The sequence below is a fragment of the Schistocerca gregaria genome, chromosome 4 (assembly GCF_023897955.1).
Source record: "Schistocerca gregaria isolate iqSchGreg1 chromosome 4, iqSchGreg1.2, whole genome shotgun sequence".
In the NCBI taxonomy this organism is placed as follows: Eukaryota; Metazoa; Arthropoda; class Insecta; order Orthoptera; family Acrididae; genus Schistocerca; species Schistocerca gregaria.
Genome location: NC_064923.1, coordinates 299,297,819 through 299,324,155, shown reverse-complemented (window position 1 = coordinate 299,324,155; position 26,337 = coordinate 299,297,819).

Below are 26,337 nucleotides of genomic sequence, written 5' to 3'. Positions count from 1 at the left end.
CGCCTAAAACCGCACAGTCACACGTGCCGGCTATAATGGATATAAATAGAGTAGTTCACTGCTATTATTTCATTAGCTTACATCCAATTTCTTATAAGGTGGTACATCGGTTAATCTGTTGACGTGAGGGGAAGAAAATTCCGCAAGATATTTCAATCACGGTGAATGAATACGTTGATTCTTACCCCAAAAAATATCTCCTCATATCCCTACACCATTCACGTACCTAGAGGCGAGCTTGAAATGCAAACAGATGCATGAAATGTTTTTTGACAAACACCCAGAACTCAAGAATGTTATGAAATGTGAATATTTTTTAACCTACTACAAGTAAAATTATGGATATCGATTCTGATGGTCTGAAGTAGACGTGGGTTGGACAGATGAAGATCTTCATACAAAGACAGCATCCTCAGCTGTGGACGACAATGCAAAGCGAGCTACCATAGATGATACCCAAAAGAGTGCATGTAAATTTTGCAAAATACTGCAATATGTCGCAGATCTATGCAGTTCTAGCTGGGATGTACAGGGAATTTGCTTCTACTTCATACGAAATCTTGCTTTGTCTTGCATATTCATACAAGAGATGTTTTATCTTAGTAAATTATGGGAGTATGTGTTTTGTTTTCGTAGTGTAGGAGACTAAAAAGCAACAACATACACATGTCATGAAAGAACGAAAAAAAGGGGAGCAAAAGAAATGTGTTCTATGCTGTGTGACTATATGAAGAACAGCATTGGCACCTAATTAAAAACTCTCTAAGTGTTCAGTGACTCGTGCCCTGGGCAAAACCAGAACTGCACAGTCATCAGGTTTTTAAGTTTCTTAGTACTGTTAAACTTATCGATAAACAAAAAGTACTTTTTTCTATCAGTGGTCACAATTTTTTAGTCTGTAAAGGAACTTTGGAAAGATGAGCGAAGTGATGTGTGGTCACAACTGGGTTTATTCTTCTGATCGCTACGACAGCATGATTAGCACTGCTAAACTGTAGTAGCCTTATTCGTGATTAACACAGTAGAAAATGAAGGGATTTTAAACTTTAAAGACTGGTGGCCACAATTTTTCAAAAAAGTCTTGCATCACTATTAATAATAAACAATTCTTCAAAATAAATACTTGTAAGCACCTAACATTCACAGCAGCAGAACAATATAGACGGTAGAAGAAGTGAAGTTTTCAAGCTGTTCAAAGAGGGCGAAGGTAATCTGCATGTTGCAGATGTGTATAATGAAAAAGCTTCCGTTGAAAATAACAAAAAGGAGCATGTTGTAAAAAGTAAAACTTCATGTGTCTGAGGCATACAAAGAGTTTTATAACAATATTTTATAATGGCCTCCAGTTACCACTAGTCAGACCAGAGGCATTGACAGTGAGTAAGAGTTAAGAAACTCTGCAAAGACTAGACCCAGAACAATTTATGTGCTTAATGCAGTTTACATATAACTCTGTGACTTATGTAATTCATTTTTTGTGTTTTGAGGCAATGCAATCATGTAATTAACAGCTGAGACTAAAAAGGGAAAGATTCCACCAACTTTTAAAACATCTGATAGCAGAAATAATGATTTTAAAAACAAACTAATAGTGGAATATGGTTATTGTGGTTATAACGAATAAGTTTTTAGCTGTAAGTTTCTTCGTGCAACTTGTAGTTGCTACGAAGTTTCTGAATCAAAGTAAAGTCAAGTAGAATCTTTGCCTTCTTAGTCTCACTATTTGAAATATGCAACGACTGTCAAACCAACAGGCGGGCCTATATTATCGAGCGAAGTCGTAACCCACTGTGCGAACAGTTAAAGTGGGCTGAAGAAAGGGATAGCCCAACCGATAGGTCTGTCCCCGTTGTCCAACAAAGCTCACCCCCGTTCTTCCAACGTCCCTCGAAATGAAAAAATGTTTTGTGGAACTACGTACTTACATTGTTCGTAAAATTTATATTGTCCGGACAGAAGTGCATTCTTATATTAGACTGATAGCGGTTTGCATAAAAACGCACTTATAATGAAAACTAAATACAGAAATAAGTAGCTCATGTTTTGTGATTGACGTCATGTTTTTCGAATCGTGACCGTTTTTTTAATAAATAATCAAACACCGTCTGAATTACAACTTTTTATCTGCTGACTGCCAGTTTCATTATGTGTTGCAGATCATCTTCAGGTCTACGTTGGAACAAAAATGCTATAACAATAATGATTTTGGGGAAACGGGATATTAACAACACTTGTCTCATGTGTAGTGGCAATAACAATAAAATATTGTGAACGCACACTTACCCGACACCGCAAAATGCAGATTTTCGAGTTGTGTAAAGCGAACGTAAAAATCCTGGATGTGCTTGGGAATTTTTTTATAGTCATGTGACATGTACATAAGTCATAGATGAGTACATTCAAATGTGTAAAACTATTTATTCATATGTAGTGAAACAAAAGTAATGAAAAATGTGACTTAGGACACGTTAACGTAGTACATTTCAGCACGAGTGATGTGTAACACAATAATAAATAAAAAAGTATGTGTTACAGACATACTGACGACATACTATGCATTGTATATTTCTTTTCTTGTTTACATATTGTAAAAGAGAGTGCAAAATTATCGAGCGTATCTACTTTAAGACTCTGTTTTTATTTTAATGAATAAGAGTTGAAATACACTGAGGACTCTAACCGTAAATTAAAAAAGGGGGAAGAAAACATTGACTAGCTACGAAATAGCCACTGATGAAACGAAGAAAAATGAGCCTAGTGACGGAATAACCATGGAAAATACAGGTGTGGCATTGAAGGATCTCAGCCACCTGGCTACCTTATTGGACATTAAACCGTAATAATGTCTCGTATAAAATATCCGCTTCTCGTCACCCCAACCTGTTTCAGAAGCGTTCTATCCTACACCCTATTTTTGCCATGACCCTTTGTGAGTCTTTCGTGTATTTCGTTAACCATTTTAGTGTGATAATCATTCACCTGGCCACGATGTCTGATAGTATCAGGTTCTCTCATCTCCGCAACCTATTACGGTCTAATCACCGATAAGGTAACCAGATACTTGAGGGCATTAACTATCACACTTGCATTTTTCATTCCCAAAAACAATGGATAACGTTTCATGCACCATGAAGAACGGCATGTTAGGCCCTATTATAAAACAGAAGTACATCAGATTAAGTACCCCGAATGGAATGCCAAGTAAGAGGGCAAAACTGCACAAGTTTCAACAGCGGATGTAAGGAACACGGTGCAGTCAGTATTTCAAAGTCAGACCTGTCTTTTCATCTAGGGCTCAACAACCATAGTTTACGGGACATCAGGGAAAATCTAGATATTCTACAAGTACAATCTAAGAGCCTGACACTTAACAGCCTAGAAGAAATTAGGATTATGAAATATAAAAGTAAATACCATGAGAAACCACTTAATGAAGAATGCACAGGCCATGCTTAATAACTACACCCAATGATTTCAAGCTGTTAAAGCCCAGTAAAATTGATCTACATGTCACAATAATAGGAATCCTACGTATATTCTATTTGCAGCTACATCTTGTATTTTTTAGGTTTGCTTATGCCCAGCTTCTTCTTTCCTGAATTTTACGTTGGTGTTCTTTGCGGCGTGGCTCTGTTGGGGCCACAAGAGTTTACTATTGTCTATTGCTAAATTTATGGTTACATTGCGTTCTGCAGCTTTGAATTTAAATTAGATCTCACAGGAGGCTGGAGCCTTTGGACTACAACACATTTACGGGCTTCCTTAATGGAGGTTACCATGTTTTTCATCGCTTTGATTGTTATTAGCGATTTTTATTATTTTTGATTTTTATTGAGGTGGCCAGTACAGCTGTGAGCAGTGTTCCCTAAAAATATTTCATAGTGCTTTTTATCGTCATGGCTACTCTTGTGCGATCAATATTGCCCTAACGTAGCTGCTCTGCTGTAACTGCTGGTAGACTATAAGTGCTTTATAGGTTTCTTTCCACTTGCTTTAGTTGTTTCACAGCTTTGTATAGGCACAAATTAGTGACGGTCTGGGACTATGCTCTCTAAGCGCGTTTAGTGAACTCATGACCGGCGTACAGGAATTAGGTCAATTTGCTTTGCATGACCCTGTAAGTAGACTGTTTAGGTTTTTTCATTGGTAACGCCGCCGCCACGTAGCGCTCTGTATGAAAATCACTGGCTGTGCCATGTGCAGTCTGTGGCTGGTTTGCATTGTTGTCTGCCATTGTAGTGTTGGGCAGCGGCAGCTGGATGCTAACAGCGCGTAGCGTTGCGCAGTTGGAGGTGAGCCGCCAGCAGTGCTGGACGTGGGGAGAGAGATGGCGGAGTTTTGAAATATGTAAGAATTGGTGTCATGAACTGATATATATATATTATGACTATTAAGATAAATACATTGTTTGTTCTCTATTAAAATCTTTCATTTGCTAACTGTGCCTCAGTAGTTAGTGACTTCCGTAGTTTGAATCTTTTAGTTAGCTGGCGGTAGTGGCGCTCGCTGTATTGCAGTAGTTCGAGTAACGAAGATTTTTGTGAGGTAAGTGATTTGTGAAACATATAGGTTAATGTTAGTCAGGGCCATTCTTTCGTAGGGATTTTTGGAAGTCAGATTGCGTTGCGCTAAAAATATTGTGTGTCAGTTTAAGCACATTCGTGTATAATTGTTCAAAGAGGACGTTTCACATAGACCAGTCTTGTATAATTTTTCTAAGGGGACGTTTCAACCCTAGTGGTCGGTTTGTAGACGCAAACGCAGTAATCTGTAATTAGGACATCGCTGGTATATGAGATAAGTTAGTTTTCACATCAGCGGATGCTAGTTTGTGATTTCGTAGACATGTTGTGCGACCTTCAGATGGCATAAGCAGTCCACTTGCTCATATTACAGGTACAAGGCCACTCCCGCAGACCATCTCAGCTTCTGGATGTGCTTGGTACCAGTCTGAGGGCTGTGTATCTGTGTATGCAGCACTGTGTTCGACCCCCCCCCCCCCCCCCCCCTGTCTACCTTCATGCGGTTCTATGTGTGCAGGACTGCATTATTTTCATATACATTTGCCTATTTTAACCTCTTTTATGCATTCTTTATGAACTCGCTTTTTAACATGTACCCGAAGACGCGATACAGATACTGAAACTACTTTGTGCCTTCCCTTTTAGGAGTAAATAATTTTTTCATCTCCCTCGGATTTTATCCTTGATGATGAATATCAGCCTCAGTGTATGTCCCCTCCAGAGAAACGAGTAGGAATTGTCGACACTACCATTTCCGCTCCGCTAGCGCCACTAGTCTCTCGAAATTAACACCTATTTTCGATGTGTTATATACAGTTTCATGTTCCTCAGCAACAGACGATTTGGATAAGAGTATTACACATCTCTCCTCCTGGGATTGTAATACTACCAGCGTACTTTGCACTTTGGTCCCACTTTGGTCCCACCATTTCATCTTTTTTGAAACAGGCCTGGTTTATAAACTTCACATACAGTTTTCTCTTTGAGCTTGCAGTGTCCTATCCAAATCGTGATATTTTTGTGGAATAATGCCTCCGTTCTGACACGGCATGATTTAATTCTGTCTAGTTACCATGGTGTTGAAGGTGACGTCAGCTGAAGAACACAGCACACAGGTAACTCGTGATTTTAGGCACTACTCTCCTTTAGTTTCTCTCTGTTGAATTTTATTGATGATAAAATCACATGCCGTCTGTTTTAGCTCGAATTGAAGTTAATTGTAATCCTTATAAGGATGCAGGAATCAATTAAGATCTGCCATCTATTGTCATCGCCTTGTAGGGAGCTTGAGAAAACTTGTCTTCGTGTATCAATAGATCCCAAAGCACCGTACGCACTGTAACTGACATATATTTGAGGAACGTGCCTAAAATTACAGCCAATTGGGTTTTGAAACAGATAACTTCTAAATCTGAATACAGCTGAGGGGCAAAAAGGGTGAGAGCGGAATATCACAAGAGTATTCACTTTTCCTAAGTGTGAATGTATGTTTCGTTAATTTAATAGGATTGCTGAAACACTGAAAAGTCTCTAGTTACATTTTCCACGCCTTCTGTATTTGTCGCTGTCGTTTTACTGTTTCTGTGATACTACTAACCTTCTTCTTGTAATACATCATGGTCTCCTGACCCTCACTGCTTACATATTCCGCCCTCACAATCATATTCCGCACATCAAGACGCTTCATTCGAACCCAAACTCGAAAAGATAAAGTCAGTGTTGTAAGAATTCATGCAAACGATATGCAAATAACATGTAAATCGCAATTGCGCACCAAGGTTGAAATACTCGAGGCTGGTGTACACACACACAATCAAGACACGATGGTCACAAAAGCTTTTAGTTTGGGAGAGGCAAACCGCATGCCAGGAGGCCGGTCCCTTCAGAGGACGAGTCAACCTATCTACGTCGGCTGGCGACTGCCCGTAGAGCAGACAGTGTTTGCCCGAGTGAAAGGGAGAATGACCCCATGTTCAGCTTAAAAGCAAATAGCGCTAGACTGTGTGGGAGCGCCCAGCCTATGCATTCTTCGCAAACATAGCACGCAGTTTCAGAGGTTTTCACAGGGAGACAGCAATTGCCAAACGCTGATGCTACAGATTTCCGGATTGATCGCCTTAAACGAAACGTCATTCTCCCGCTTTAGAAGAGCAATGCTGATTGGCAGACGATATTCCTGACGCCCTGAGCTGAAGGAGTAATGGAAGAGACCGAAAGATATACCCCTTTACGTCTGGCATGGAGGGGGGCCGTTCTGTTGTCGCTCTTGGAGCGAGAACACGTAACGAGAGAGTGTGCGCTCGTATGTGTACTCAAAGAGCGTGGAACAGGTCTGTCCTCAGTACTTCACTGGGAGAGCACCTCTGTCGAGAGCGAATCGGAGTTCGACTCTATATTCAGTCCTTGCGATTAAGCATTGTTGACTGTGCTGGCCGCCACACTTATTGTGCAGCGTGAACGGACAGAGTTATAGTTAAACACCTGCGAGCGAATTTTTAACTGGCGTCGCGGTGGACTGGTTATCTGACCGGTGTACCACTCTAATAGTAAGAAATGGGGCGAATAGGAGTCCTTGAACTCATCAAAGCACAGGGAGAGTTCGATTGGCGAAGTTCAATCCAGATAGAACGAGAGTTATCTTATTTGTCAGCAGCGAACGGCGCAGACAGCAGTCATCACAACTTACGGTACTGTGAACTACAGCTCTTGCGAGCCCCATATTTCCTCCACAACAGTACACTTCACTGCATTTCTCACACGACAGCCTCGACCGTACCTAGCAACATTCTAAAGGATAATTATTCAAGTTGAGTAGGCGTGGCTCTCAGCCATTCTACCAAGTCAATAACAATTTTAAACTTTGTATAGAAATTTCATTAGTGATTCCTATCCTTAAGAGGTAACTTCATATTCCGAAAAGAACCTGGAAATAACTTTTTCAGTACATAACTAAAAGTGCCATTGTGATATCTCAGAATGTTTGCAAAATAAATAATAATTTTCGTTACCATCATGTTTTTCTTACACTAGCTAGCACTACTCCAGTACCCAAGTCCCCACTAGTTACGTAAGAAATTTTGTGAATTTTTGTGACATTTCATTGCAGCGGACGACTCCAGAAGATATTTATTGCTGAAAGTTTTTCAGGCATTTCTCTTTAGAACGTTAGGAGCGTCTGTCTGACTTCTGTAGTAGTGTGGGGGTGGAAATTGCATCTTGCAGGAGCCACAGGGTAAAGGGTACATCTCAGATTAATACGTAGTGCAGAATGACAGAATAGCACCCACACGCTCCCAGAAAATAGTGACCCTGCCAGGATAGGTAAAATAGGCAAGCTACCAGGATAGGAAAGTATCAGGATGGTAAGGCACGGCAGGTTGCAGCAATAGCACTTTGAAAAACTTTCTTTCATGTATTAAATAGCTATTTGCAAAGATTGGAATCAGAACAGATACCGGTAGTGAAGAAAGCAGATTGTAGGGAAAAGGGCGTGTGTTATTGTGTTGGAAAATTTTGCATTTTTTACGATTTTTGTGTAGCTGTTAGGGCATAGGATTTTCAGGTGATAGGCACTGAGGCAGAGTGACGCAGAGACTCAGTGTGACGCCCGTTAATGTAAGTTAGAATTAAGAAATAACATTTTTCTCCCTTTGCAAGGGCACAGGTGGAGATTGGAGACTGTAGCAGAGGAGACAGAACATTAGCCGAGAAGTCACGCGTTGTTGTGGTTGTTGGTTCAACCAACTGGTAAGTGGTCGTACAGTTTTGTAGATAGGGTTGTGGTGTGTTGAAAGAATTTCTATGTTAACGAGAGCACAAGCCAAAAGGTTGCGTGAGAGACAGCAAGTAGACAATATGGGGGAGAATCAACCAGATAGACAGCAAATGAACGACATTATTGAGAATAGGACAGAAGGTGAACCTGAGAATAGGACAGACGGTGAATCAGAGAACAGGACAGTCGAGGAGCTGCAGAAAAAGCAGGCTCATTTAGACTGGGATAAAATTGAGACAGATCAGACAGATGGGAATCGAAGGGACGAGAACATCGAACTTCCAGGATATGAAATTCCAGGTAGGGCACATTCTGAGCCAGAAATAGACAGCCCACGTAGTAAATGGCAAAGATTAGAAGCGAAAAGAGCACAGGAAACGCGTATGTTTGCCGCATATTCAGGGACAGAATACGCGCCAATACAGTCAATGAACCGGCAGTTAGCTAACGTTCAAAGAGAAGCAGACGGTGAGGAAGAGGGGGAACATTTAGAATAGGAGGACGCTATCGTACACATTCTAAATTTGCCCCAACAACAGACACAGAATTTTGTGGAGTTACGAGCACCACGAAAAGATTCCGTGACAGACGCAACTGTACCTGCAAACACAAGACATACACAACAGAGAGGGCAGAATGCGCAGTTGTTTGCGCCACGTAATGGTTCAATGACAAACGCAACTAGTCCTCATCACAGACAGCACGGGTTATTGCAGTTATCAAACTTAGAAACGCCACAGCATAGCCCAGTAAACAAAGTAACTGACCGAGTAGAAAACAATAGATCGAGAATACATAGTTCAGCAGATGGTAGTGTTACAGGACAGGACGCGATCATGGAGATGTTACAAAAAATGAACGCTAGTATGACGAAACAGAATCATGATGTTAATGCACAGATAACGAAACAGAATACAGATGACATAATAGTATTAGCAATCAATCGAAACAGGATAATCAGGAAATGAAACAGGATAATAAGGCTGTTAAGACACAGATCCAACAGGTTAAAATCTAGATGGAAGAAGGGATCGCCAGAATTGATAGTGAGTTCAGTCAGATAAACAAGCCCCAAAAGAATCTAGAGAAAGAATTCAGGGACTAACACAAAGTCAGCAGCAATTACACGACTGACGTGGACAAGGTCCAATTGGACTTCGTAAACCTTGACAAAAAGGCGGAACGTTTTACGAAAAAAGCCACTCAAACAGCAATACAAATTTCGGAAGAACAAGTAATTCAAAGCAAGGTCGCAAAGGTTGCACTGAAAAAATATGATCTGCAGATCAATAAAATAGAACTTAAAAACAAAGATTCGTTTGAAAAGCTTCGAACAGAGTTGATACAAATTATCGAAGGAAAGATCGAGACCGATGACACCTGTAGGCATTAATTGAGCACACGAACACGCGCCATCTAAGAAACTTCAAGTAGTACCAAGGCCAGAAGTAACACTCACGCAGAAATCGAAACAGAAAACCCCGATTAAAGTAATACATGACATGCCACAGGACCAGGCACAGTATCTAGAAAAACGGAACACATACATTTAGCCGATGCCAATCGAAAGACAGGCAACTGAACTAGTAAATCCAATGACACAACATAATAGCAGCATAGGTACTATGCCGCGAACGACGAGAGTAGAAACACACGAACAACACTTTTATTCACCAATGATACGATATGACGCGGATATGAGTCAGGAAATTGAGAATAGGAAGACAGGCAGTAGATTTTACCAGAGAATAAACACGACGACGCAAGCAGTGACAGATTATTTGAGTCCATGAATTAGCCACAAACCGGATTTATGAGTAGATATGATACAGACCACTTCCTTACAGTTAGAAAATTTCAACATTTCAGGGAAGAAGGCGGTAGCTTGCATGCACGTACATTCATCGATCAGTTTCAAGTAGGCTTACCAAACCACCGGAGCATAGCTCACAAACTTGACTTCATTTGTGCAAACATGTCATTGACAGTAGCAGAGGTGATACAAAAGATTGCGGCCACCTGTACGTCTTACCTACAGTTCAGAACAGCATTTCTCGAAAGATATTGGTCTAAGGAGGCGCAAAACAAAATTAAATATGAGTTACTTCAGATGACACCATATGAAAAGTCAGGAGAGAAAAGCGTGGTATAACTCTTTGATAAAATGGACAAAAAGAATCAATGCCTAGACAAATCATACAGTAAAAGAGATTTGATTCGTCTACGTAGAATGAAATTACCGGTAAATTGTCAACAGGCGACGGTATGAAAAAATGAAAATACCGAAGAATTCAAAGAGATTCTAAGGGAACTTGAATGTATGTTTAAAGAAGACGATGTGAAAGAATAAATATAGGAAAGGGAACAGCAAAAGAAGAGGACTAGGAACGAATATTCCAATAATAATAATCGTAATCCTAACACCAATAATTTCAGGCAATTTAACAGACAAGGACAGTGGCACAATGGAGACAATTGGCAGAGAGACGATAACCACAATAATTCGTACCGAAGTAGGAACGGTAATGGACACTCATACAGTGGCGGATATGGGTTTAGGAATCAAAATGCCAAAGGTCAAAGGTATTTTGAAAGAGGTCACGATGTTAGAAACAGCAACTGGCGAGACCAGGGCGCGAATAATTACCGAGGAAATTATAGTCCACAGAGAGAAGAACAACACAGCAAAGAGAAACCAGATGTGGAAGTTAGGCGACCGAATACTGCAAAAGGTAAAGATAGAATTGAATATTGAGGAAGAGGTTAGTCAAACTAACATCCACCCCATCTTATACTAACCACTAAATCAAAAAAAAATTAAGAATCAACCAAACAACACATTAATTAAAAGAGAAAGAGACACAATACACACTAACAATCTCTTGTAGTATCAAGTACATTACAACATTCACACAGAACGGTAAATGGTACACAACAATTTAAAGAATGAAGAAGTGGTAGGCTATAAAAATGATAAATATATGCTTTAATTAAATTGTCATAAGAGAAATAAATAACAGTTTTCTTAAGTTTTATAAACATTGCATTGTATAGAGTCAAAATCTCTTGTTGTTTGTATAAAACAAAACATTGTAAAAAAGTCTCTACACGAAAAAAGGGACATCGCCACCAACACCAATCACCAGCTCCCGTAACACCAGATGCTTCGAGATAGCGACGGAGAGGGTACAGACATGTTGAGAAAGCACTTAGGACAAGAACAACAACATGAAGACCAACGCCACACTGGAAATGCAGATTGCAACCAGGTTGGACTTCAGGAGGACAACGCGCATCACGGACATTTCATATGTCACAACAATGCTTCACAATGGAGCGTGGGGAGAACCATAATACGACGAGACGACAATGAAGGTACAAAAAAATTGCTAAGATCTACAAACTCATCAAGTAACATTTACAAAGCCAGTCAGATCCTACAAATCCTACATCACTCCTACACTAAAATTCACATATTCCTAGCCCAAGAAGAACAGAAGAATGCAAAAAAGAAAAGAAGAATATGCAAGATGAAGAAGGGCACAAGACAGCAAGATACCTTTCTTTCCTATCCTACAAAGCAAATTGCTAGAAACGTCTTTCCATAAACTTTGAGGCATGGCAACTACTACAACCACCTCTTCAAAAATAAACCTTGAATCGTCAAACAAATACAAGCGAACGGCACACGGAATATTAAGTAGTACCAACCAACATTATCTAGAAATAGATTCAGCGCAAAGAACAGTATTCTCCCTACCACATCATCAAATTGCCGTACCAAACCAGGTGTGAAAAACCAAGACGTCACAACACAACATTGAGTGACGATCGTCGGTAGTCAACTACAATAATCGAACTGCCATACCGTCCCAGGTGTGACAGCAAAGGAGTACCAAGACATCACTGTAAACCACAGTCATCATCATCGGCTAAAAGTACCACTCCATGATGACAATGTGAACAAGTAAGACCCGGCATCGCTTGCTAGAGTGGTTCTCTCATGACTTTTGATACCCACACAAGTGAGTCGACGCGTTCCAGTTCTTAAAAAAAAAAGTGTAATTACCTTTATTCTGCATGACGAAATTTAGGACTGAATAATTCAGAGATTTATTTTTATTGCAAAATTCATTTAACGTCGACAAAAGATATTACACGTCGTAATCAGCCAATTTTTCATTATTATTTTAGCGGAGTTTTTTAAAGTAAACACTAACTTTAAAGGTTTACAGTACAACTTACTTGTCTACACCAGGTGACATACTAGCTGAAGGTCGACTTTAACAGTCAGTTGTTCTGTTGCTATTCAGTCACTCTCTACATAAAGCAGGTACTCGTTTATAACTAATTTTGATGCAGGAAAAGGTAGAAAAAGCACCTCATTTTCTACTGTTAGTAAGCGGTTCTGGAAAGTACTGAGATGCCGCTAAATATGGATATTTCAATTACAATAGTCAAGCATTCAGGTTTATAGCTAGTGACTTTTCGAAATATTACGGGTATCCTCATTTATCACACGACTAACAGTATGAAAGTGACGTTTTAAATGCGTACCAGGTGTCTGCAGGTAATGGCTTCTCAAAAGCATCAGGTGTTGGCGGGAAAGGAATTTCATTAATTTCTCTTTTGACGTTTAAGCGAGAGTGGTAGTCGAAACGAGTTTAATTAACAAATGGAAATGGAAATAACATATCGCATTCGAAGAATTTGATGAACTGGAATGTTTTGAAATTGCATCTACACACTCCTCAACGTGAGTTGGAGAAGAAGTGCGTTCATAAAATTAATTTAGAAATAATACAATGCTCACAACAAAAACTTCGTGCGAAACGTCGTACTGATGGACCAGAATTTTCACTTAAATTGGGCTGCGATATATAACTGACCAGTTTCACGAGAGACCTAAGAAACATTCAACAGTATTGCAACTATTATGATTCCAGGATATATCTGAACGTAATTTACTAAGTAGTTGTACCAGCTGGATGCACTACTTGCTTACTCTGGCAACAGTCGCATCGTCTAAGTAGGTACGGCGTTGCTTGATTGAAGTGCAAAATCAAATGGCTCTGAGCACTATGGGACTTAACTTTTGAGGTCATCAGTCCCCTAGAACTTAGAACTACTTAAACCTAACTAACCTTAGGACATCACACACATCGATGCCCCAGGCAAGATTCGAACCTGCTACCGTAGCGGTCACGCGGTTCCAGACTGTAATGCCTAGAACCGCTCGGCCACCCCGTCCGGAGATTGATGTGCAACTAAAATGTATATTATTGTTCACAAGTATTCAAAAGTATTACCACAATGGATTGGGGTGTTTTGACACAATTTTTTTTTTTCAAAATGTCCTGCTGTATAAGAAAAGCACTTTCTTAATTAAGTCTACAGTTAATTTCTAGAGGCTGCGAAGCAACAACAAAATACCTATTGAAAACAGCGACAGCCGTTAAACTTCAAGTAATCCTACCGTGAAATTAGACTGACATCATGAAAGAGAAAGTTTGTAATTGACAATTAAAATAATTTTATACTAGAGGACTTATTATTTAAAGTCGATATAGAAAACACTCGTAGACAATGGTTAATCTTAAACATGTCATCTATCACAAGTCCTCATGAGGAATCTTACACAGCTGCTACATGGAATATTTCCACACAACAACAACAATAGTAGGATTAGTTAAATACGTAGGTAACAGTTTGTGCATGAAAGGAAATTAGTTTACTGTAAGCGGAGCACAAGCTGAGTTGGTTCAAATGGTTCAAATGGCTCTGAGCACTATGGGACTCAACTTCTGAGGTCATCAGTTCAAAAATGGTTCTGAACACTATGGGACTTAACTCCTAAGGGTATCAGTCCCCTAAATCTTAGAACTACTTAAACCTAACTAACCTAAGACATCACACACATCCATGCCCGAGGCAGGATTTGAACCTGCGACCGTAGCTCTCGCGCGGTTCCAGACTGTAGCGTCTAGTACCACTCGGGCACACCGGCCGACGAAGTATCCTAGGATTGAATCTAATCGATTCCACGGAACTACCGGAAACTTAAAAGCGGATCGCCGGAGATGTGAAACAGCGTGAGTCTTTTAATAGGAGCTAGGTTGGCTTTTCGCAAGTTCTTCGGTTTTGGTACTCATTCTCATAAAATATTCATTTCAGTGGTGGTTTCCCGTACGTTAATTAGTCATTTTCACGTTACGACTGCTACGTGCTGTAATTAAAGGGCGAATGTCACTGACAAGGCAACCTACTGCCTCTGTTTTATTCATACGAAGGAGTAAAGTCGGACAGACACGAAAAAAAAAATTGTGATTTTGACGGTATTGTTCCCCTTAAAATATATGAGATTATTGTATGTGAATCTAGTAACGGTGTAAATAATTTTATTGTTTCATTTCAGTGTATTTTCTTGTTTTTTTTATGCGAGTGTAACATTTTCATCGCTGTGTGCTGCTAATTAACTAACAACTGCTACGGTGAACACGGCGGACCCGCGTTGGGAAAGCCGATGGCACTGAAAGAACCTTGGTTTATTTTTCTAACAGTGCCGCACAAAGCCTCCTTGTACTCTGGACAGTGCTCATTAAAGCATATTATTTGCGGAACTCAGCCTTTCATCTTGACTCAGGGCGCGTGAGCTCGCACCACACACACACACACACACACACACACACAACAACAACAACAACAAACACAATCATCTTTCCTAATCTTATCTGAGAAAACATAGTAGGAGAAAACAGTTAAAAATACCTCCTGGTTCCAACCTGTATTTCCGTAAATTTTCCTTGGTGAGCAGGAAAGTGTCAGAACTGGTGTGGGACTTACGGTCCTGATATGTAATTTAGTATCCCCGCCAGCGGATATCGATGTGAGCACATACGAGCGGACTTGGCAAGCTTTAAAGGACGGCGACAGGGAAATTTTGTAGCGGCGGAACCAATCACTCACGTGTTTATCTTTCGGCGGCGATAGTCCAGGGCACGCTCCGACTTAGACTTTGTCGTAGCGGGGCAACAAATTTCCAGTACCCTCGTTGTCGAAAGCCGCCACCTCTGCTTCCCGCCTATTCTCTACACCAGTCTGCAGGTCGTTGTCTGTGCCAAACTGCCGATCTCATAGCAAGCAATCCAAGTGAACAAAGAGACGAAAATCAGAGGGGGCCAAGTTGGGGTTGTATGGTGGGTGATCACTTCCCATCGGAAACGCTGCAGGAGAATCATTGTTGTCTCTGTAGTCTGCCACGAATCATTGCTATGGAGGGACAGTGCTTGATAGCAGCATTCCTCTTCACTTGTTCTGAATTGCCCTTTGTAGATGATTTTCTCGAATCACTTGATCCATTTCCCGGTTGACATTTCCTTCCTTCCCCCGACTGCCTGCGCCAAGAAAGTCTGCTACTTCGTTCTTCAGGGTTCCTGCACTAGTGACGCACTTTGCGGCACCATTGACGCATTTACTGTCGCGCGTGACAGTTGGGTTATGTGGGCTGCATGAAATCAGGGGGAACGCCTCAGCATGAGGAAATCGAATGGCAGCACACACTTCACACTTGGCGAGAGACTCTAATATTCCAACCAGCTTTATGTGCTCACTGTGCTCTGAGAACTGAATAGTGTGACATGACTTGCTCGACGTCATAGTAGAGACACTGCGACAAAATCTACAGAAAGCTGCATCCGACTTTCACTGCTGTTTCTATTTCGGGACCGATCGGACCTCGAAAAAAAAAAAAAACAATAAAAAGGAGGTAATCGGCAGTTCTCGTACCTGTCTTTCGCCTCGAGCCGCACTCGGTTTTCTCGTGTTTAGTTGTGCAGTCGCTCGTGCTGATCCCGTTTGTGTTTATCTTCGTACTCGACTCTATGTGGTGTTTGGAATCTCTGCTTCCCTGATGATTTACTCCCACGTCGAGGTTCGTTCTCATAGGGTCCCGCTCTTCGGCTGTGTAGTTTAGCCACTGTCGGCAGGTACAGTTTACATTAATGTCGATAGTGACGGTTTCATGGTGTTCTTGCGCTTGCGCTTGTAATGTGTGCTGTTAGAGTAAAATGTACTGTAGCTTTGTATTTAATTTGCGTCCTATTTTTCTCAAGGTACAAATGTATAAAAGTGCAGAAATTATATTCTTGGTGCGCTCTGAAACAAAGAAAAACCTCATATAATTACAAAAAGGGCACTTGCAGGGAACGTCACATGTGACCAACAGTTATTTATTCGAAGAAAAATGAGTCAAGATATTGTTCCTGTACTGTTGGGCTACATATTCATCCCTGTCCCTGCAATGTTTATTTTTTGTACGATGTAAGACAAGTTTTGGAATTATAGGGTCTGAAATTATATAAAACAGAAAGAGGAGAATTAGAGGTCTTTTTGTTCGTGACTGAAGAACTGTAGAATGTATGAATTGGTACGTACGTTAGTCAACAGGTAAAGGCGGGCATGAAGTGTTTGAATGGCAGTGACATGTAAATAAGGTAAGATCAGTCGATCATAGCAGTGTTCTGCAACGCATTATCCTACTTGAAATGGTATGGCCTTGTCTGCCTCCAATCTTTCAACCGACTTCCACAGTCAGTCCAGTAACTATGTGAATGACCATTTACTCCACATAACTGTGTCACGCACTGAAATTTGAGTTAAATTCTGCCAGCGACTCATCCTAAAGATACACTGTTATTACACGAAACGGTGCACGCTTTGAAGGTGATGAGAAACTTCAAGAAACACAATCTCGAAATTATCTGTTGTCAAAATACTGTTTAGTCTGTATTGTTATAGACGAATACCTAGGGCCAAACATTGACTTCATTTCCTCGAAGAGCACAGCCAGAAGATTCATTTTTGAAACAATAATCCATGTATGCACACCTGATCTTCGCACTCTCATCAAGCTATTACAAAACAAAGGACTTCGATGCAGCTGTAACTGATTGAGATTGTTATAGACTACTTAGGTCTCAGCCAGATGTACAAATAGTTGACTGACAACCTGTCAATCTGGAGAAAATCCATTCGTTGCTATTCAAAGTGAACTATAACACAAAATTCAGTTCAAGAACCTATGATATTGTTGTTATAGTTACTCTAGGATACCGCTAACAAATGTTAAAAAATTAATGCTCTCCATAAAAGTGGAAATAAATTCACCACTTTCCACGCGGAATTGAATTTCACACGGACGGTACACTAACAGTTATTTTACCGAATTCTAAATGATCCATGGCGGTGTACAGTCCTCGCGAGTTCGCTATCCGTTTTCACTGCCAAATAAGCGCTTGTCACAGCTCGGCTCTGACGTCATCCGAGGCAGAGCGCGACCAGACGTTTAACTGGCATGGACCTCACAGTGACTGATAGCGAAGTGAACCTTCTTACTGCTTCAGGCAGGGGCTGTATTAATAAGGTGCCGGTGCGGACTGCCGAGAAAACATGTTGTCTCTGTCTATTTGCATATGGCGGCAGTCTACAAACGACCGCTATCTCGGGTACATAATCTTTAATAATACAGTTACCAATTACTTCAGAAACTTCTTAATTTTTTCTGGTATGCAGATAGGCAGTTTGAAAGCACGTTGAAAGTTTCAGCTTGCTAGAATGAAAACTTTACCTAATAGAATTTATTTAGTGGAACTAACGGTAGATTGTTACCTCTGAACCATACCTTTGCTAAGACTTTATCAGTTGCTATTTATGTTACACGTCTTAAACTTGGTGTAGCTCTATTATTTAATATATTTGATCATCTGCTTTAACCAAAATCCTCTATCATAAAAATATCAAGTACTTAATCTACAACACTTAGGTACATTTTAGTTACAAAATTAGTTTTTATGTAATGAATCAAAAACTAGAAGATGTAGGTTAACGTGGACTCTCTGTTATTATTTTTGTGGTGTACTGAAGCATAAAACAAATTTTCATCTTTTTAAGTCCATTATTTAGCGTCTCTGATTTTTCCGAAAAACGTGGATTCTGTCGTTAATTTTTGTTTTAAGGTTTTGGAAACCAGCATCACTTATTCATAACTTCTAGCTGCACCTTCTGACCAAATTCTGGCTTCCTAGCGTCATTATTTAGCGCCTCTGATTTTCCTCTTGAAACGGCATTTTTCCGTAAACTATTAAGTTTTGAAGATCAAGACTTGGTATTTAGAACATTATTGCACTAAACTATAATTTAGCAAAGTTTTAAAAATAAATTTTGATTTGTAATTTCATACAAAATTGTGGTGCAATACTTTTGCGCTACATGCAGACGCGTTAAGGTGACGTGGCGCTACTAGCAGTGAACTGGGGTAAGTGCCGGCTCATTCGCTCGCCTCTCTATCTCACACATGATACAGCGCTTGGTTTGCTTCACCATGTAAGCAGGAGATCCCGGGTTCGAGTCTCGGTCGGGGCACACATTTTCAACTGTCTCCGTTGATATATATCAACGCCCGTCAACAACTACTGGTATTGCTTTAATTGTAACTGCAGAGGTATATAGTCGTGACTTCCCTCGATGTTCTTGGCAGAATAGTTTCTCTGTCGAAGTTAAGCGCTTTGCGGTGACCTGGTTGGTAGCGCCCTCTATTTAGGACGGCCGCGGCTCGGAGGTGAGATTCGGTAGGGGCAGTGACGGAGACTCGGTCGGCGGCGGTGGCAGAGGGAAGACAGCGCACGGAGCATCGCGGTAGTCAGTCGGCGCTTGGTGTACTGCGAGGACGCACGGTCTTGACATTCCGGCGCCTGGCTCTGCCGGCGAGCGGAACTGGAGTGCGGAAGCAGTCACCGGTCAACACAGGCTCCGTTTAAGAGTCGTGTCTATCTCGAATCCTGAGGAGAATGTTTATGTTAACAGCGAGCTCATGGACTAACTGTAAATGGTCAGCCATTTTGTGGTGGAACTCTTAGAGGTGATTGCTCGATTTTCGCTATTCATTCCTTAAACCACTTTGACGCTGGTCCACGATACTTGGTTCTACAAGTCGATATAACTTCGCTGTGCCCTGGTTCCGTTGCATTTACTTTGAATTGCAAGTATGGCTGATATTGAGTGATTCCTTTTTTGTTATTATTGTTAATAAGTTAAGTGGTCAGTTTTATGAATCAAAGTTTATTCTCTGTATAAAACTTCAACCGCTAATTTGAATAGGAATTGCAAACTTCTTCCTTGTTGGCAACTATAAAATTAACAATTTTGTGTCGTCAAACGAAGCTCTGGTATTTAAAGTTGTGTGCGGATTGTCTGGTCATTATCACTTTGTGTTAGTTGTGATTTATGAAATAATCAAGTGAAATTTCACGTCATCGTTTAACATCTTTTCCTGCATTTGGCGCTACCAAGTGGCTGTTGATTTAAGTATTTTAATGAACTGTGTATTAATACTGTGTTTGAGTGTTCCAGAAGCCGTTAATGGTGTGCGCAGGCCTTCCTGCGTGTTGTTGTCACTTGAGTTCTCGAGCATTGAATTCAGACGTGCGGCCGATGTGAACGCCAAACGGCGAGAATGTGTTGATTGCTGTTTTGAACTTTCAGGCTATCGTAACATCATAATGCAGAATGTTTTCCATAATACAGTAGTTCAATCACGTATTTATGAGATCTTTCTGGTGCATATGGCTCTGAGCACTATGGGAGTTAACTTCTGAGGTCATCAGTTCCCTAGAACATAGAACCACCTGAACCTAATTAACCTAAGGACATCACACACACATCCATGCCCGAGGCAGGATTCGAACCTGCGCCCGTAGCGGTGGCGCGGTTCCAGACTGTAGCGCCTACAACCGCTCGGCCACCCCGGCTGGCTGAGATCTTTCTATTTGAGTACTTTTGATACCTAACAACCTTTGCAAATTGTTATTTTACATATTCATAAGGCCTGTTAATTTACTTAATTTTACAACTAGTGAGCTCAGATCTGCAGTTACGTTAAAGTTATATTTGTGTAAAGTAATTTTTTTATTAATTTAATTTTGGGGCCATAAGGCTGTTTTCCTTTTAAATTTTTTAGAATTTTCTCGTTCCTTTCATACAACTGAATAATCGGTGAAGATCACCGCAATTTGAAAATGCTAATTAATCATTGTGTTGTTACCAGTGCTCTGTTTTAATTAACGTGGTGAAAATGAATTTTTCTATCCTCAAATGGAGTCAGCATTCCAATGCAGCAGTCCATGTGCCCTGCTTACGAATCCTAAACATTACCAGTATGCAGCTCATTACAGAGGACAACAGATGCCTTTATTTTTGGGAGAGGATGTTTGGGGGTGAGGGAGGCTGCGATTTCTACTTTTCGTGCGTTTTTTGTAACTGTTTGAAGCAATTATTATAGACGTTTAATGAAATCCTGAGTAATTACTATTGATATTTTCATGATGAACTTCTTAATTAAGGCGAAAAATTTTTAATACTTTGTTTCAATAGGTATGCCGAGGGGTGCAAAGACGCACCTGCGGTCTCACTATCTGCTCGATATTGTGGTAGAAGACGCCAGAGTGCTGTCTGGTTGTTCGCTAACAGTCCAAGCAGAGGTTCCTGCTGTATGCGTAGATATAAATCTCAAGTTTTTATCTACACAACACAAACCTCGTGAAGTGTTCGGCCCCTGAAAAAGAACTATCGCACGGCACGCCGGCAGGAATGGCCGAGCGGTTCTAGGCGCTGTAGTCTGGAACCGGGCGACCGCTACGGTTGCAGGCTCGAATCCTGCCTCGGGCATGGATGTGTGTGATGTCCTTAGATTAGTTAGGTTTAAGTAGTTCAAGGAGACTGATGGCCTCAGCAGTTAAGTCCCAAAGTGCTCAGAGCCATTGGAGCCATTTTTATCGCACGGCATTAAATCTTTTTCTGTGTTCACTCACCCCTGATTACAAAAGGATTCCTGTACATGTTTTGGCTCACATTTGACATTGTACTGGTAATGATTGAGCGCACAATTATAATGGAATGACATATTTTTTATTAAGCACAGATGTTTTGCAATCTTAGTTATGTATGGAAACTCAGCGTACCGAACAGACCACACGAAATTTGCTGACATAAGACTAATAGTGAACATTTAAACGAAAAATACCCATTTCTCTGAAGATATGCGTTGTGTGCAGTTGTGCGTCCAAGGATTACGTCTGAATCTACCCTACTATATCGTCAAGTCACACACTGGATCTCCGTTCTCTACAACGAGGCAATCGGAAGGAGAAATTTGTTTCACCTCCATACAGTAGAATGTTTAAGCTGCCAATGAGAAGCCAGGCCTTGCTACCGCATATCCTTCACAGGATCGTCCACGCATCCAATGGGTGATAATTACGCAGACTACTGCTCAAAACTTCCACGTGGACAATTCCACACTGTATGGTGTTGCTTAGCTTTTTTTAGTGAAAGCCAAAACAAAAAATCCAACAAATGTTCCTCAGAAACATAAGAGTCCCGTCGTATCAGATCAAACTCATACATGGAAAGCGCTAATTACCCATATCAAACACTTGTCACTTCTATGGACACCCATGAGGAAATGGGATAACAAAGTGAATATAGATTCACAACATGATTAGGGATGCACCGACGGGTGGCGAGATAGTCTGGCTCCAAGGGCACAGGTACTGCAGTGGCGCCAAACTCGAACAGAAACGAAGAATTGACGTGGAAAGAAACTTGAGTTCTCCTAGCTTCCTGTTGCTACCGACTGCCTGTGATAAGAAGGCTTTCTGCGGCCGGCTACAGTTCGTCCAAACAGCAAAATATAAAACGATTAGACCCGAACCGACGCCTACCGCTTACATGGTCTATACGGCAGCAGTGCACTTGGCCATACAGCTGGCGCCTATTCGGCTCGCTCATGTTCAATAATGAAGTTCTTGCTGTTACCTCACCACGATACCAGTGGGTCTCGAAGGTCTGTGGGCGGTTGCTGAAGCAAATATGCCATTTCACCAAACACCTCTGATTTATGGTGATTTCTGCCCACTGAGGGCTGCGTCCAACCGAGTGTGAAGGAATCAACCAAAGAAGGTGGAGGAGATATGCAATTTAACTGCGCCTCCATCCAGTACTTTCGCTGTTCCAAAATTTCGGTTCGTACAGTCTCCTGCGTAAATAATAAACAATTCAAGAATAAGCCTTGTGTGCCGGATTAATAATGTTACAGGAACTGTTGGTCGTTATGCCTACAGAAACCTTTAAAGGGAGTGATGAATCTGGAGGATAGTGTACATGTTATTTCCTTATTGGGCTTTCAGTGTAGTGTCAGATTTTAATATCACATGAGGGCTGCGTAATTTTTTTTTTCTTTTTGTGAGTCATCGTTCGTCTGACTAGTCTGATACATCCCGCCACAAATACTTCTTCTGTGCCAAATTTTTCATCTCATAGTAACACTCGCAACCTACGCCCTCAATTATTTGCTGGGTGTAATCCAGTGTCTGTCATCCTCTATAGTTTCTGCCCTCTACAACTCCCTCTACGCACTAAAAACCGCCGTAATCACATTCTGGTATTTTCTGCTGTTTTGTTTTTCTAAGGAATGAGGCTATGTCCTCTGCAGAGATTTTAAATATTCTGAGTTCAGCATATTTAACAACTCTATAGTATAATAAAGATATTTGTAGAATATTGTTAATCCTTCAGTTGCAGAGTTCTATGATGAGTAGTGCTCAATACATTTTTAAACCTAGTTACATCAAGTGTGTCTGTTAAGTGGTACTTCGTCGGTTTTGCACCGTCTTGTATTTACCTTGAAACGGAAAAGGGTCGTCAGCTACAAAGGATTGGATATTTGCAAAAGAACTGAGTTTCTTGTATATCTTAACAATACTCCCTGTCTTGAAATTTGTCTTACTTACCAATAGCTTCTATTTCAAAACGTTTTTAACGTGTAACTGGTTTGTATAGTACTTCTGCTCGAAGTGGTTTCACTTACTGAGAGTATTAATGTAACAAATAGACAATTAAATACAGTATTGACAAGAACTTGTCGACTGAAATATTTTCAAGTTGTGCAGAATAATTGTTCCGATGTACTAGAGCATGTTGTACCTCACAACAGTTTTTCACAATTGGGAAAGCTAACTTTAGTAGAGTATTTTTTAGTTTCACAAAAAGACAGCAATACGCGCAACATGAATACAGTAACTTAAAAACTGAGTGACAAAATTCATTAAACCTCTGCTACAGAGATGGCTAGAGGCTAAAGCCTGAAAAGCGGACTAAGCTGAAACACTCTCCCGCAATGTTTTAATCTGTTTTCAACCCTCTGGTGTACAAAATTGATACATTTTGTTTATCATACCTCTTTTTCCCTTATTTATTATTAGTAACCGCGCGGGATTAGCTTAGCGGTCTCGGGAGCTGCAGTCATGGCCTGTGAGGCTGGTCCCGACGGATGTTCGGGGCCTCCCTCGGGAATGGGTGTGTGTGTTTGTCATTAGAATAATTCAGGTTAAATAGTGTGTAAGCTTAGGGACTGATGACCTTAGCAGTTAAGTCCCATAAGATTTCACACACATTTGAACATTTGTTTGTTATTAGTATTTTATGCACTACTAATAATTTATGAACAGCAAATAAAATCTGTTGTTCAATATACGTCATGCTAAAACCAATGTACATAACCAAAAAGATATAAGAGTTCGTTTTGCTTACATCTTTTCAGACAGATTATTAAACTTCTGATTTGTATACTACAGGGTGTTCCAAAAAGGTACGGCCAAACTTACAGGAAACATTCCTCACACACAAAGAAAGAAAATATGTTATGTGGACATGTGTCTGGAAACGCTTCCTTTCCATGTTAGTGCTCGTTTTATTACTTCTCTTCAAATTACATTAATCATGGGATGGAAACACACAGCAACAGAACGTACCAGCGTGACTTCAAACACTTTGTTACAGGAAATGTTCAAAATATCCTCCGTTAGCGAGGATACATGCAGCCACCCTCCGTCGCATGGGATCCCTGATGCGCTGATGCAGCCCTGGAGAATGGCGTACTGTATCACAGCCGTCCACAATACGAGCACGAAGAGTCTCTACATTTGGGACCGGGGTTGCGTAGACAAGAGCTTTCAAAAGTCAAGAGGGTTGAGATCAGAAGAGCGTGGAGGCCAGGGAATTGGTCCGACTCTACCAATCCATCGGTCACCGAATCTGTTGTTGAGAAGCGTACGAACACTTCGACTGAAATGTGCAGAAGCTCCATCGTGCATGAACCACATGTTGTGTCGTACTTGTAAAGGCACATGTTCTAGCAGCACAGGTAGAGTATCCCGTATGAAATCAGGATAACATGCTCCATTGTGCCTAGGTGGAAGAACGAAACTAAAATGAGCTCTAACGTGGAAATTAAGCGTTTCCGGACACATGTCCACATAACATCTTTTCTTTATTTGTGTATGAGGCATGTTTCCTGAAAGTTTGGCCGAACATTTTTGTAACACCCTGTACAATGAAACATTTAGTTTGTTGTGTGTTATGCTTTTCATCAACATACATTATTAAGAAACGTTTTTCAATAACGCTTACTTACGAGAAAAATTTTCTGTATATAAGTTCAAAAAAATTACTGCAATGTAACTTTCGGGAAAGCGATTGGGAGCGGGAGGGGGGGGGGGGGAGTGGGTCGCATCTTTGGCTGTTCTGGTTGGGGCGCAGCATCACCTATCACCTGCCCTACATGTGACAGGACGAAGTTAGTGACATGTCTCGATATGGACGTTCCAGGTGCTTCATATCGATTTCTGATGTGACTAAAACCACACACAGAGGCAGGGTTTGGTCAGTAGCCGCAGTGGGCAGGCGACGGGAGACGAGGAGCGGCGGTTGAGGTGGTGGCGGTGGGGCCAGAGGCTTTTTGTGATCGATCCCGAGGGTGCGGCCAGAAAGCCATAGCGCACGGTCGTTATCCCGATGTCCTCTGCGGACTTACCTGCCCGTGAAAGCGAAAGGGGAAGGGAGTGGGGAGCCTCTGGAAATACCGCGCGCCAGCCAGCGCGGCTTCTGGCCTCTGCACTCACGGCGTGCCATCCTGCCGGCCATTATCTCTGAAAGGGCTTCCGCTGCCGCCAAAGTGCCTTTGGAAGGACCCACATCCAAAGCGACGTCCGACTTACACTCAGTGCACCACCGCGCCACACGATGACTTTACTTTTCAGCAGAAACAATTAGCATTAGCTGGAGAAGCCACCGCGATGGAATCACATCAGACGACGCAAACAAGAAATTGCTAATCGACTCAAGAGTCATCTTGCAATGTAAAGTTTCGGAAATCCCCCTAAGCAGTTAGACAGAAAAACGCATATTTCTGTTACTCTCATACATTGTTATACTGAATTCTGAGTAACTTATTGCTTGATGCCTGCCCCACCTTGGCAAATATGAGGTCAACGATTCGGATAGTGTACAGTAAGTGGAACCAAGACGAAGGAGAGTCAGTGGACAGTTCCTAAAGGGCAGCAGCGTATTCGGTTGACGCAGGAGCAACAAACTGACTGACTGATCTGGCCTTGTCACAACAACCACCATGGCCTTACTGAGCTGGTATGCGAACAGTTGAAAGCAAGGGAAAGTACCGGCGTGATATTTTTCTGTGGGCATCCAGCTCTGCTGTGTGGCTTAATGATGATGACACCCTCTTGAGTAAAATATTCAGCGATAATGAAGTCCGCCTGGTGTAGCCTGTAGTACCCAGGAGGCTGTCATCGTGATAAACGAAATCGGCGGTCTACGGAGTTGAGCGTGAAATGTTAGACCCCTTAATAGGGCAGTACAGTTACAGAATAGTTAGGATGAAGTGAGATATAGTGGAATTAGTAAAGTTTGGTGGAAAGTAGAACTGTACAACGTTATTAATAGGAAATCAAGTACAAGTAATGCAAAGTAGGCATGCTAACGAAAAATAGAATAGGACTGCTGGTAAGGTGGTATGAACAGTATACTGAATGCATTATCGTAGCCAAGATACACATAAAGGTAAAACACAGCACAAATGTACAAGTTTATGTGCCTAGTAGCTACGCAGATGAGGAAGAGACTGAAAGAATA